The sequence below is a fragment of the Apus apus genome, chromosome 2, assembly GCF_020740795.1.
Source record: "Apus apus isolate bApuApu2 chromosome 2, bApuApu2.pri.cur, whole genome shotgun sequence".
Taxonomy (NCBI): domain Eukaryota; kingdom Metazoa; phylum Chordata; class Aves; order Apodiformes; family Apodidae; genus Apus; species Apus apus.
The window spans coordinates 20,623,811-20,636,310 of NC_067283.1; the positions used below are offsets into that span (position 1 = coordinate 20,623,811).

Sequence of the window (12,500 nt, forward strand, 5' to 3'; positions counted from 1 at the left end):
CCTGCTCAAGAATGTTAACGTTCAACTACCTGTATCTCCTCCTTCCCATCAGATTTTCTTCAAGCTGAATCTCAGAATAAAGATGTGTGAATCAATGCACATTACATCTGTTCCTTTCCAAAGCTATTTTGCCTTGTTTACCATTCTCTAACCTCGTCTAGTCCTCAGGTCTGTACCTCAACCATGAGCTTTCAAGAGAAACTCTTGGTTTAACTGCTTTCCTTGAAGATTTGACACAGCACTGACTCTAATGCCAAGATAAACTCTTACTCTGGAAGGCAAAAAGCAAGGATACAGCTATATGCTGGTTGATTTAATCTGGTGATTTTACGCTGAGAAGAGTTTAAAAGTAGGAGTAAGGAATCTTTCCCTTTCTGAGGAATAAGTAAGGGCTTTAACTGCATTTGAGTTCACAAATACATAGCACATCACAGAATCACAGAGTAGTCATGGTTGGAAAGGATCTCTGGGATCATTAAGTCCAACAACAAAAATACCAAACAACCAAAACCAAACAAAACCCCACACACCATGAAACTCCACAAAACCACACCCCAAAAAACCACACAACACACAACCTACAATCTCAGCCACTAGAGCATGCCCTGAAGTTCCTCATCTACACATTTCTTGAATATATCCAAGGATGGTGACTCTACCACCTCCCTCTTTCAGTAAAGAAATTCTTCCTGATGTCAAATTTAAACCTTCTCTGACACACTTCAGACCATTTCCTCTGGTCCTGTCATTATTTACTTGGGAGAAGAGGCCAACACCCACTTCCCTACAACTTCCTTTCAGGTAGTTGCAGAGGGCAATGTGGTCTCCCCTCAGCCTCCTCTTCTCTATACTAAACATCCCCAGTTCCCTCAGCCGCTCCTCATATGTGGTGCTCTCTAGACCCTTCACCAGCTTGGTGGCTCCTCTCTGTACATGCTCCAGCATCTCAATGTCCTTCCTGTATTGAGGGACCCAGAACAGAATACTTGAGGTGTGACCTTACCAGTGCTGAGTATAGGGGCACGATCACTTCCCTACTGCTGCTGGCCATGATATTCCTGATGCAGGCCAGGATGCTGTTGGCCTTCTTGGCTACCTGGGTACACTGCTGGCTCATGTTCATCCAGCTATCAACCAGGACCCACACATCATTTTCTGCTAGGCAGCTCTCCAGCCACTCCTCCCCAAGCCCGCAGGGTTGCCTGGGGTTGTTGTGACCAAAATGCAGGATCTTGGCACTTGGCTCTATTGAACCACATGCAGTTGGCCTTGGCCCATCGATCCAGCCTGTCCAAGTCCCACTGTAGAGCCTTCCTACCCTCTAGCAGATGGACACTCCCACCCAGTTTGGTGTTGTCTGCCAACTCACTGAGAGCACGCTCAACCACCTCATCCAGATCATTGATAAAGATGTTGAACAAGACTGGTCCCAAAACTGAGCCCTGAGGGACACTACTGGTGACCGGACATCAACTAGATTTAGTCCTATTTACCACAACTCTCTGGGCCCAGCCATCCAGCCAGATTTTAACCCAGTTTTTTACATGTACACCTGCACAGCTCTACGGCTTTATCCTTACAAGAAGGAAGCACCATCTGCTTCATCACAAGCTGCTGGAGTTATCTGGATCCCCAGGTCACAGCCAGCAGAGCCGAGACAGGCACCAGAAACACTCCTCTTCCTCACCTTCCTGTCAGGGAACCTCATCTCACAGCCCTGTGCCTGAAGCAGACAGCTTGAGAGCCAGGAGAGGCAGCAAGAGAAGGCAAGCCCATGCTCAGCTCCACCAGACCAGGGTCGCTGAACATACCAGCCTACTATAAAGGCAGAAAATAAGAAGCAATGCAGTAGAGCACTTCTGTGGTGGCTCCGTGTTACATTTCAACTGAATTAAACTACCAGGAAACACCAGGGGAGAAGGCAAGGAAATTTGCACGTTGTGGGTGAGTCACTCGCCTTGCTGCAAAAAGGGTTAAAATCATGACAGAGCTGGGATAAATGTAGTAAGTTCCCTTACAACTCCTCTGGGAAGGATGCTTTCAGCTACAATTTGACTGCTACTAAAGTCAGAAATACATTTGCCTTGCCAATTACTGCCATTTATTGCTGCTGGTTATTAACAGCAATATGAGCAGCTTATTTGCAAGATGGCAGGTACCCAGAGTTCTTTCTCATTTTTATGTCAGTCAGGAAGTGTTTCTCTCATGACAGCCAGAGGTGATCAGGATTTACAGCAACCCCAAGTGCTTTGTGTTAATCTATTTTACTGCAAGTGAAATATTAGCATCCAACAACTTTTTAAAACTCAATTTTCAAATAATTGGCAGAGTGGATGGAGTAAAAAAAGCAGCAGGCACATCTCTTCTCTCACATCAACATTCTGACATCTCCAGTCAAACTAATCAAAGCAACTGCAGTTTGATCCTTCATCTTCCCTTTCAAGATATTTTTCCCTTCACTTTTCTTCAGTCACTGAAAAAAAATGGCTTGCAGATCAATAACACAAGTATATTTGCACAATAAAAATCCAAACCACAGGCTGCATCCTCACTTTCCATACCTGTCAAATGCAGATCTGTTCAAAATAGTGAAAACAAGGCATCACTTGATTTTGGATTCCAGATATAAGAAACAATAAATCATCTTGAAAATAGGTATCTACCTGATAAGATTCCCAAAATGAGAACAGATGGACAGTCTTCTTGTATGCAATTTTGTAAAATTGTATACGTTAACATCACAAAAAATGAAAGAAGGGTAAATGTCTGTTTAAACTTTGATATTTTGTTGCAGCCCAGAATGTATGTCAGCATAAAGTACACTTTCCTTTAGGATTGATTTTAAAGGTATAATTTAGCAGTTTTATTCATTTAACATTCCATATCATATTGTATCTGGAAATATAAAGCAGGTGACTATGAAATGCTGGAGGAGGATGTTAATACAGAGTTGCAGGTTAAATCTACAGTGAAGATGTTTAGAAGTTTCTGTAGGCTCCACAGGTGAATTGCAATGTTTTTTTGCTCTAGGGTGTGCAGTGGCTTGACACAGAGTAGGGATGAAAAGACAGCAGGAAAACAACCTGCATCAGTGGAGGCCTCTCTGAGACTTCATTTTTAATTAATTTCTCTATACCATGAATTATGCAGAATCCAGACACCGCTCATAGTTGAAGCCAAGTTTTGCACTTAAAAATGTTTCTAACCTGGGAACAGAGAGTATCTTTCTCCCAGGAAACCCAGCTTTACTTTGGGCTCCTAATGATTTTTCTTCTGGTTTACACTACCAATGACTATTTTATGTAACAAATGCTAAATTTTCCAAAGGGAACGCTTTGAATTGGCATCTAATGCCAGTCTAATTTTGTAGAAAAACACTGTACTGCTACCTATAGTTGGAACTCCTTGGTTTCTTGTGTGTAATGTCATAAAACAAGTTATAATTATGGAAAAAAAAATATTTTTGAAGCGTCCTTCCATTATTTTTTACTAATTAAGTTTAAACCCAAAAATACAGTTGCCTTGTTGGGTTTTTTTCACTTTTTTTTTCCCCTTCTTTTTTTATGGAGAGAGAGTGGGTTAGTGAGGAAAGAGTGGATTCAGATTTTTGCCAAGGAAACAAGAACTGTGTTGGGGGGCTTGTTTTTATTGTAGATAACAAATACCTCCTTACATAATAACACACATCAGCCAGGTGTCCATTCTAACAGAAATCAGGTTAGTTCCTTAACTGGTTGGAAAACAGCCACTTCAGTGCAACAGCAAGAAGCTTAATGCTTTTGTTGTCCAAAATAACATTTCTCCAAGACACTGCAACACATCATATGGGCCATTGTCAGTTGGGGCACCTCTGCAAGGTAAGCCACCCACTGCTGGCTACACTTAAGTCCTTACTGCATCTCATTCCTGCTCTCAAAAAGCCCACGGCAGTCCAGTACCAGCTCTGATCACAGGGTAACTTTGTTCTCTGATAAAAGCCTTCTGCTTCCTCACAAGTTCATCCTTTGGTACAACAGCTCTCCTTGCATACAAAATAAACACTTTACAATGGAAAATTACCAGCTGTAGAACACAAATGGCCAGTTCAAGTCACCAGTGCTAGTAATCTAATACATGCAGAAATATATACAAATGTATATCCATATATACATGTATGTGTACATGGATATATATAATGTATACATATATGTATAAGCACACATAAAGACAGGCCCAGATCCAGACATTTCAAATCCTGTATTTTACTGAACTCAAGGATAACTAAAAGTCCCTATGCTTGTATAAACCTTCATCAGTAATGCCACCCTTGAAAACATTTTACAAGTATATGTTTAGTTTTAGAAAAATTAAAGATTTTTAAAAGATAACCCCCAAAAAAATCTCCCCATAGATTCTACATTAAGTTGGAATCGAAATGGAAAATATCACAGGGTTGGAAGGGAACTGAAAGATCATCTAGTTCCAACGCCCTGGCATGTTCAGGGACACCTCCCACTAGACCAGGTTGCTTCAGAGGCCCATCTAACCTGTCCTTGAACACTTTCAGGGATGGGGCTTCCACAGCTTCCTTGGGCAACCTGTTCCAGAGTGTCACCACCCTCACACTAAAGAATTTCTTCCTAATGTCCAATCTAAAGCTACGCTCTGTCAACTTAAAACCATTAACCCTTGTCCTGTTACTACATGCCCTTATAAAAAGTCCCTCCCCAGCTATTCTGTAGATCCCCTTCAGGTACTGGAAAGCTGCCATAAGTTCTTCCTGGAGCCTTCTCTTCTCCAGGGTGAACAACCTCAAGTCTCTCAGCCTATCTTCATCTACACCATCATGCAGTATAGAAAAGATAAAATTATTTAAGTTATCCCCAAAATAGATATTACAGAGGCAAAAAGCTCAGCATTTACTTTAAAATGATGTCACCAGGACAGATGATTTCAAACATTTTAGCTACCTTTAACAATACCCTGTGCTCTGAAATCCTACTTTCCCCTCTGTTTTTCAATCAGTATTCTCTTTTAAGTAAAAAGACATATGTTAACGGCTTAGAAAATCATGGCATTCAGTTACCTGGACCAGCTGCTGAGAACAGTGAAGTTCTGGATTATAGCATACTGTCTTGGATGTTGGCAAAAGTAAACCAGACCCTATAAATAAACTTCAAGACAGCTAATGAATCAAGTCATATATGTCTTAACTGGAAATTGCTTTGCTTAGGGTGACCAGCAGCATCTACCTGTGTCTAACATCAGCAAAATTGCTCACCTTTGTGACAGCCTGAGCAGCCTGAGAAGGCCTACCTTAATTCATCCCTTCCCAGGGGCCACCAACTACACTTACTCCCCACTGGTCACAGACAGCACCCCCAAAGCCACTTCTCCTCCTCTTGTATGATTCCCATGATTCTCTGTAGCCTCTGCTGATCCCAACACCAAGGCAAAGCAACAGTCACCACTACCAAGGCACAGCAAGGGCTGGCCTGAGCCCACTTACTCTGCAGCCAGGCTCAGCAGCCACAGGTAGGAGGTGACATGGAACTGCCACCAAGTATAATCTGGCCAGCAAACAGTTTGGGAACACTTTTCCCTGTTTAGGAATCCATCTGCAGTGCCAGCCATGCAGCAGAGGCTGACAGCTAACATGTCACATGTGCCATGGAGACCTGAGACAGGAGGAGGAGGAAAAAGTCCTGCTGAGAATAAGAGATGTAAAGATGGCAGAGGTATAGAATGCCTTCTTTGCCTCTGTCTTTACTGCTGCAGACTCTCCCCAGGAGCCCCAGATCCCTAAAGCCCCAGAAGAAGTAAGGATGAAGGATTTTGCTTTGGTAGATGAGGACTGGGTTAGGAATCAGTTAAGCAATCTGGACATCCATAAATCGATGGGTCCGGATGAAATGCATCCAAGGGTGCTGAGGGAGCTGGCGGAGGTCATGGCTAGGCCACTCTCCATCATCTTTGGTAAGTCGTGGGCAACAGGAGAGGTGCCTAAGGACTGGAGGATAGCAAATGTCACACCAGTCTATAAGAAGTGCAAGAAGGAGGACCCAGGTAACTATAGACCGGTCAGCCTCACCTCCATCCCTGGAAAGGTGATGGAACAACTTGTTCTTGGCACTATCTCTAGGCATATCAAGGATGAGGTGGTCATTAACAGCAGTCAACATGGTTTTACCAAGGGGAAGTCATGTTTGACCAACCTTGCAGCCTTCTATGAGGAAGCAACTAGGTGGATAGATGATGGTAGAGCGGTAGATGTGGTTTATCTTGATTTCAGTAAAGCATTTGACACTGTCTCCCACGGCATCCTTGTAGATAAACTGAGGAAGTGTGGTCTTGATGATCGGGTAGTGAGGTGGATCATGAACTGGTTGAAAGGAACAAGTCAGAGAGTTGTAGTCAATGGGACAGAATCTAGTTGGAGGTCTGTGACTAGTGGAGTCCCTCAGGGGTCAGTACTGGGACCGGTACTACCCAATATTTTCATCAACGACTTGGATGAGGGAACAGAGTGTGCCCTCAGCAAGTTTACTGATGACACTAAACTGGGAGGAGTGGCTGACACACCAGAAAGCTGTGCTGCCATTCAGCGAGACCTAGACAGGCTGGAGAGTTGGGTGAGGAGAAACTTGATGAAATTCAACAAGGGCAAGTGTAGAGTCTTGCATTTGGGGAAGAACAACCCCATGTACCAGTACAGGTTGGGGGCTGACCTGCTGGAGAGCAGTGTAGGAGAAAGGGACCTGGGGGTCCTGGTGGACAGGAGGATGACCATGAGCCAGCAATGTGCCCTTGTAGCCAAGAAGGCCAATGGCATCCTGGGGTGTATAAGAAAGGGTGTGGTTAGTAGGTCAAGGGAGGTTCTTCTCCCCCTCTATTCTGCCTTGGTGAGGCTGCATCTGGAATATTGTGTCCAGTTCTGGGCCCCTCAGTTCAGGAAGGACAGGGAAGTGCTTGAAAGAGTTCAGTGCAGAGCCACAGAAATTATTAAGGGAGCGGAACATCTCCCTTATGAGGAAAGGCTGAGGGAGCTGGGTCTCTTTAACTTGGAGGAGACTGAGGGGCGACCTCATCAATGTTTACAAATACGTTAAGGGTGAGTGTCAGGAGGATGGAGCCAGGCTCTTCTCAGTGATGTCTAGTGATAGCACAAGGGACAATGGGTGCAAACTGGAACATAGGAGGTTCCACGTAAACATCAGAAAAAACTTCTTTACTGTGAGAGTGACAGAGCCCTAGAACAGGCTGCCCAGAGAGGTTGTGGAGTCTCCTTCACTGGAGACATTCAAAACCCGCCTGGACGTGTTCGTGTGTGATGTACTCTAGGTGATCCTGCTCTGGCAGGGGGGTTGGACTAGATGATCTTTTGAGGTCCCTTCCAACCCCTAAGATTCTGTGATTCTGCTAAAAGAAGTGTGGCCAGCAAGGCCAGGGAGGTGATTCTGCCCCTCTGCTCTGGTGAGACACCATCTGGAGTACTGTGTACAGTTCTGGTGTCCTCAGCACAACAAAGATATAGACCTGTTGGAAAGGGTCCAGAGAAGGGCCACCAAGATGATCAAAGGCCTGGAGCACCTCTGCTATGAAGACAGGCTGAGAGAGTTGGGACTGCTCAGCCTAGAGTAGAGAAGGCTCTGGGAAGACCTTATAGTGGCCTTTCAGTACTTGAAAGGGGCCTACAGGAAATCTGGGGAGGGACTTTTCATCAAAGACAGTGATAGGACAAGGGGTAATGGTTTTAAACTAAGACAAGGGAGATTTAGGTTAGATATTAGGAAGAAATTCTTCACTATTAGGATGGTGAGGATCTGGAGTGGGTTGTCCAGGGAGGTTGTTGATGCCCCATCCCTGGAGGTTTTTAAGGCCAGGCTGGATGAGGTTTTGTGCAACCTGATCTAGCGGTAGGGTTCCCTGCTCATGGCAGGGGGGTTGGAACTTGATGATCTTTAAGGTCCCTTCCAACCTTAATGATTCTATAATATGTGTTTGTATTTAGCTCACAATGCCTCTTTTCGCTAAAGTATTTCTTCAAAACTTTTAATACAGAACTGGCTAGTTTTACAAACCAAAAGTAACATTTGTATTACTGCCCTTTATACAGGAATGTAAACCTACAGATAAAGTCAGAGCAAATATATCTTGCCCATGAAGTGAGCAGGTGCATGTGAAAGCAGCAGGTGAGAGCAGGTAGAGGAGCTATACTTGCCCTTGGGACTTTTTCTCAGTATTGTCTCTCTGTTCCTCATAGACAGTTTATCTCTTTCTGCTGATTATTTAAAGAAGGTCAGGACACTGTAATCTATAACTGTAACCTGATTTGAGCAGATCCAGTGATGCAGAACACACCTCCAGCTAAGCAACAACCAGATTTGCAACTGTACTTTTGAATCAACAACCTACTTATTTCCAGCTAGACCACTGTGCCAGCTCCCATGTAATCCCAGCTGACACACTACATTAGCTATCTAGATGGTAACATGCAATGAAGGATTCTAAAGTAAAAAGGCAAAAGAGAAGAAATAAATGTAAAAAAACGCTACCGTACACAACAGCTAACGCAAAATATCATCCTGTGTTGCTATGGCTTTGGTGCTGTTCACTCTTGTAATTGAGAGAAAACAGAAAGAGTCTTCATGACGGAACAAGCCATCATAATATATGGATGCACATCAAGGTCATGGTCAATTCTGGTCTGTCAAAAATGCTACTGCAGCTTAAGTAGACACACCTTAACTAGCTTTGCAGCTGACTGCTAGCAGCATGGGGTCAGTCAGAAGTTGTGAAACCTGTCTGAGAGTGGATAAATACTTAAAATAACTAGTCTTGGCACACTGCACTGCATAATTACATGTGACAATCTTTTACATGCCTTCAGCCTTGCAGGGATATGTAGGCATTATCCCAGCCTGCTGCTATTTCCTAAGCTGTGGTCCCCAACCCATGCATGGAGGTGATGCATTCCACTAAAGACATTGCACTATTACTCACAGTCACAAGCTATCACCACTACTACAGCAGACATCAAGAAAGAAAAACAGGACAGCTTATACTATTGTCTAAGAGCCAACAAAGGGACATCTGGTATCAACATTTCAGTGGTTCACCATCTTAAGATAAAAATTACTTGAATGGCATTTTAAACTAGGACTATGGATATTTCAAGTTTTAACAAACCCCTAAAACAACACTAGCAATAGAGCATTAGGTGCAGTGCAAACAAAGCAGAGCTAGAAGCCACTGAGATTTCCTATTATGGACACAATTAATAACTTCTGGAAGGCCATGATGTGACTTTGACAGCCATTTTAAGAAGTTTCAGGACCAAACGATGTTGAGAACAATCCTTAACAGAGAATGAAGAGCATACAGCTGTTCCTTAGTCCCAGGTGAGAAATTGAACCTGGATTATTACCTGGCATGTTAAGTAATCAAGGTACTAGAAATAACTGAAAAAAAATCACACCTGTCTTTCATTTTTCAAAATGCTGAAAATATTCTATATATCTCATTTGAAAATTGTTTCTCCTCAAGAATCATTAAAGCCATGGGAGAAAAAAAAAGATGCAAAAACTAAAAATCTGAAGAGACCGATGAGATGAAAGAAACTCCTCTTGCAGAAGAGGTTTACAGACCACCAGACTAATAGTATTTCAATCAAAACCTGGTTCATAATATATGATGTGCTTGAAGAAAAACAAACAAAAATCAGAATATTTGAATTTATTTTACCAGCATTGGAGAGAGGCAGAATTCACTACTGCATTCCCCTTTCTTACGTACAAACTTCAGCTCATTTAGTACTGACTTCTAATGTCTCAATAATACTTGCACCTCAGTTTTCCTTTGATGTTGTTCTTCTCACTCAGTGCAATAATTTACAGGATAATTAATTGAATACTTGCAATGAATGGGCAAAACCAACCCTTTCTTCACTCACTATGACTTTTTTTAATCCTCAACCTTCAAAACTAAAAAGCTTCTTTTGTGTAGAAATGACAATTAAAAAAATATGAATACTAAAACAAATTAATGCATTGGGCTTATTTATTTTTTGGCTTCTGAATTCCTAAGATTTATGTCCTTATGGAATTAGGAAATTCAGTAAAACATCAGTATAAGTCCTTAGATTTTGACATTTTTAAGGTGCCCTACTCAGCCACAAGGCAGGTCTCTGTCCTATAGATATCCACATGATATGGATCATGAGGAGGATTCCCAGGTAATCCTCAAAGTCCTGAAGGTTTGGGGGGTTTTTTGTTTGGTTTGGTTCATTTTTCTAAAAAAAACTAAATAAAAACTCCAAATAAAACCTCCTCTGCATTTACATTGCTCACTTGTTCTAACCAAGAACAGTTTATCTCAGCTTTGAGGATAACAGCTTCATTTGAAGCTTTGTTTCCCTTAGGAATAGCTGCTGCCCCACAGGTAGCCTCATTGTTTGCCTCTTAATTTTCCATCCCTGTACAACTCCGTACATGTGGCCCCATGTTCCTTACAGTAAGTCACATGCCAGAGTGAGTCAGCAAAATGTGCTTAACCATTTTTGCTTGTATAAAATAAATAAATAAATACATACATACATAAACATAAAAATTGCTAGAATGTGTATTTTCTTACAAGCTTTTCTGTTTTGATTTTCCCTGTTTGGATGTATACATCAGATATGCATATTATATTCTGGCTTCATGTTACACAAACACCTAGAACTCATAAAAATCCAAATTTATTAATCTTAAAATCCTCCTAACAATTTGCCATTGTGTGCTTTATTACTGTATTTTCCTTTTCAGTTTAAGGTGTTTTCCCCAGCTGTAAGGAAGGAAAATGGGTATCATTAAGCTGTTTTCACTGTCAAGCATGTGACACAGTTCAACAGTTTTGTATCTACCCTTAATTCATTATCATTTTCCCTCCACCGCTGCATTATTCATGTATGTCATCCTCTTCTAATTCCTGTGACAAATACAATTGTAATGACTTTATTTAGGATCAACACTTCCACTCACATTATTAAAAGGCATAAAGTTAACGCACTGTGTCACTTGGCTCTGCCTGGTCATGGTGAAGGCAAGGCAGCTGTGGAGAGCAGGCAGCAAAACCTGCTGCCTCTGGGAGACAGGTCTGGGGACACAGGAGCCAGGCAGCACCAACAGAAGTTACTACTTCACTAGTTTCACTGTGTTTTAGGGAGTCACCAATAAAGGCAGAAAAGCACACCCTGTCATAGTCTACGTCTAGGGTTAGGTTGAATTTGCTTCTTTTTAAACATTTATTTCATATGTAAGCACCAAATGCATATAATATTTTATTTAATATTACTAAGTTAAATGTTACACTAGACTAAATATTACACTGTTGTAGCCTCTACATAAAATGATTTCCATACAGTCTGGATTGACTTTTAACATTTGACTTGAGAAACAAAAGTGCTAATTAGTTCCAACTTTAATCCATCTTAAAGCACAAATTATTTAAATAATTCATTTTGTGTTTTCTATATGTCTGGAATTACCCATTGTTATAGCTGGTTGAATTTGGCAGTGCCTTTGCTACTTTGACAGTTCACAAGTTGTCTTACAGTTTCAGACGGTGTCAGACCCTGAGACTCTATCTGATGCCAGCTGAAGTGAGAACATTGCTCTGATGTATAGAAATCCAGTTCAAAAAAGTCAGGGTCTGCTAGCAGTTTCTCTACAAACCATGATGGCAGCTGTTCTAGAGGTCATGAATATTACATAAAGGCTGTCCATGCGTTCAAGCCAGCATTAGTAAGCCAAATTCCCATAGCAACACTTGCATAGATTTACTCATCAATAAGAGATGCACCAGTTCAGCAGCAAGTGCTGTACTGCTACCGTGATTAGTCTGCAAGGTATTATTTCTTCAGCTCTTCTTTTAAAGACTGCGTTTACTGATAAAATTCAACACTTCACCTGAATTTCAGGGCAACCTTTGTAAGAGCCAAGAAATCTCAAACTAGCAAGAAGTGATCCCGATAAAATTTAAAATCCTGATTACAGTCAGCAACATCTCTAAGCAAGAAGGTGGAAAGGAAACAGCAGGCTGCTTCTGTGGCATTTCTGCTATACCAATCCTAGGATGACAGGACCCAACTTCAAAAAGAGGTTCAACATCTCCTACAGTTGGCAAGTTCCAGGATCTCATTAAAAAGCTGCTTTAAGAGCTCTTATTAAATACTGGTCAACAATTGCATATTTTTTTTTTTTAAATCTTTGACTTCCCTGTTCAAGTTTTCTGGCTCAATGAAGCTGTCTGCTTGTGCATGACAGCACTGTGATATTTAGAGAGCTGGTCCTTGCCATAGAGTCCTGCATTTCTTGTGAAACAGGTGGCGTAGATGGGCAGAAGCAAAGCTGGCAGCGGTAAAGGAACCAGAACGGAAGACGGAAGGGAGATGGGGAAATAAAAACCAAGGCAACATGGAGGAGGGGACTCGGAGAGAAAGTGAGAGAAATGCACATCAGGTAGATCTGAGGAGATCAAGA

General features: G+C 42.0%; 1 protein-coding gene across 11 annotated transcripts in view; it reads right to left on the minus strand.

Annotated features, from left to right (window-relative positions):
- Window positions 1–12,500, minus strand: part of CACNB2 (calcium voltage-gated channel auxiliary subunit beta 2) — a 252,438-nt gene that overhangs the window by 78,504 nt on the left and 161,434 nt on the right. The gene's annotated exons all lie outside the window — the stretch shown is intronic.